Below are 3,114 nucleotides of genomic sequence, written 5' to 3'. Positions count from 1 at the left end.
AGAACCACTCCTTTATTGGGGGTGTCTTGCTAATTGCCTATAATTTCCACCTGTTGTCTATTCCATTTGCACAACAACATGTGAAATTGATTGTCAATCAGTGTTGCTTCCTAAGTGGACAGTTTGATTTCACAGGAGTGTGATTGACTTGGAGTTACATTGTGTTGTTTTATTTAGTGTTCCCTTTATTTTTTTGAGCAGTGTATATATATATATATATATATATATATATATATATATATATATATATATATATATATATATATATATATATATATATATATATAGATATATAGATAGATAGATATAAAATTATTGCTGCTACAGTCTTACAGTATTTGGTCTGGTATGACCAGTAGGTTATCGTGCCTAATGTTAGCATACTTCACATAAATATTGGTGTGTGCCATGCTACTTAAGCCATGTTTCCACTGCGTTTCTCTTTCCAAGGAACTAAAAGGTTCCTTCAGCCCATTGTTGTGTGCGTTTCCACAGCGGCCTAAAGACCGGCAAATGAACTGGCTGTTCGCTGTAAACACACCACTGCACGCTGGCTGCTTTTTCCAAGCATTACATTTAATGCCGACGTACGATCTCATCGGCGAGTCTTGTTGATTCACTGTTGATTGTAATTTATTGGTTTGCAAACAACAGTGGCAAAGAGAGGAGCTGTCATAGAAAAACACCCGCCATGCTGATTTAAAGCCAGTTGCCTCTACTCGTCCATTCAGAAATTCACTGTAAGGCAATTTGGTGATTATGTTAATTGTTCATTTGACTTAAAAAAGACAACGGTATCAGTAGATCTTGTCATAATAGGAAAATCTAATGCAAATGCTTCTGCAGTCACATTGACATAGGCAGTTTGTTGAACAGATAAACCTGTGCTTTAGCGTTGCAGAAGTGAGTTGGATTAAAAGTTTCTGGTGAGTCAGTGGGTAGAAAACATAATGTTGTCAGTATGACCTTGAAAGCAAACACACCACTCTATTCAACATATTTATTGTTGTTATTAATTGTTGTCTCGCTGTCTTTTGCCTCTTTACATGGAAACACAAGTTAGCGTGTGTTCATCTCAAAGCAGGAGGGGTACAGTATATGATGCGAAGATCAAACATAGGTCCAGTGCAAAAAAAAATAAAACAAAGTAACAAAATGATCAACTTTATAATGGTACAGGAATGAAGGAGAACATATATATTCTTAAATATGTATCTATATAATATTTGGTATATGACCTCAACTTGTCTTTACAATCCACAATTTATGCAAACTGAAAAAGGCTCATCATAATTTCAGCCATTCTCTTTCACATCCTCACTTTCTCCCCATCATAACCATCACTATCTATACATTCTCAATCCACATATGCAGTTTGGTCTCGCTATTTGCTCTGACACATAAAATGATTTTACACTCAACAACTTCTTCCCCCACTGTTATTTTGAAATTGACTTTTTAATAAGAAGGATTATTGGATGCTACAGTAAAAAGCCACTTAAAGTTGTGCATCATCCATCATCTATTACCTGACACCTGACTCAAGCCACCAACTACCTCCTCCAACTCTATCCTTCCTTCAATTGCAGACTGAATTCCTTCTCATTGGACACCTGCTCCATATCTACCTCAACCTCCCACACAAACACTTTCTTTATAACCGCATAGCTCATCCTCAGACTTTTGCTAAGCAGGCTGAAAAATAACAGCTGTAGCGCTTACCCCAACACTGTCACTTTTGAAAGAAGAGATATTCCTCCTATTACAAATTAAAAACTGAATTAATAAACAATAAAACGCACCCTTGATGAATTCAGTTCATCAATAAAGGTGGTTTGCCTCCACCGACTTGGTCTGGTATTACCGCTTATAGTGGCTAACGGTAGCTAATGTTATTGAACTTTGAATGGATATGGCTGTGTAACTGACATTACTTGTCCTTACTAGTCCACTGACTTTGGCTCTTTTCTACCAGTGCTACAGTTACGCTATGTTTTAGCATTGACCTTTATCCCATAACCTATACTTGTAGCCACAGTTGGGCACACACTTTAATGTAACATAACAAATCTTATGCAACAAATTTGAGCTGCTTTGTATTAGCTTTCATCTGCATCATACTTCATCCCACCTCACCAGTCAGCAACAGCCAGGGTTTGGCCAACTGTTCATCAGACTCTAGATACTCTTAAGTTGGTAAATTATGGCAAATGAATTTGATGTAATATAGATGGGTAATGTCATGTTATAATGGAAAGAATCAGATACGCAGCAGTGAGTGCAATTTTGCTTGAGCATCTCAACTGTCACATTTCTGATGATGTAACTAAATAAAAAGATATACAGATGTAGAAATAGAAATACTTTCCCACCCCAGCTAATCCAGTGACACAAAGAAAAATAAAACATTTCCTGTATAGGCTGAAAAGTCATTCAACAGGCCTTGGGGTGGAAGGACAGATCTGAGATGGGAGAAACAGAGACGATGGAAAGCTATAAGAGAGACATTGGAACAAAAGGGCCAGAGAACGTTAACAGAGAGCAAGACAGATGTAGATGGGCAGAGGAGGGGAGATTTCAGCAAAAGACGCAGAGAGAATGGAAAGGCAATGGTAAGAAGAGACGTGTTGACTAGTGAGAGAAAAAGAGTTGAAGAAGTGAGTCACTGAGGGCCTGAAACAGAATCTCTCATCATCTTAAAAAGTGGAAGGTGTAGGCGAAGTGCATTGATCTCTCGCTCTCATTAGTGCTACAGCTACAGTCAAATGTTCAGCACAGGAAGACATGGTGCATGGGAATACGGAGAAGACTAATAACCCACAAAAGTGTCCTCATTGTGTCTCAATAATGTCTGTATATATTAGTGTGTGTTTGTGTGTGTGTGTGTACGTAGCGCATTATTAGGTATGGCCGTATGACACTGGCTCTAGATAGCTTGAAGCAGAACTGCTTTCTATCTTGTTTCTTAAAGCAGGATGAAGAATGATGCAGATAAAACATGATGTTATATGTCAAACATATCAAATAGGCACATTTAGGGTAATATTTGTGGATATAATACACATGGAATAATGTAGAGAAAGCAAGCTAAATATGTTAACCTTTGTTCTGACC

The sequence above is a fragment of the Micropterus dolomieu genome, linkage group LG19 (genome assembly GCF_021292245.1).
Source record: "Micropterus dolomieu isolate WLL.071019.BEF.003 ecotype Adirondacks linkage group LG19, ASM2129224v1, whole genome shotgun sequence".
NCBI classification, from domain to species: domain Eukaryota; kingdom Metazoa; phylum Chordata; class Actinopteri; order Centrarchiformes; family Centrarchidae; genus Micropterus; species Micropterus dolomieu.
Note: the sequence above shows the minus strand (reverse complement) of the source record.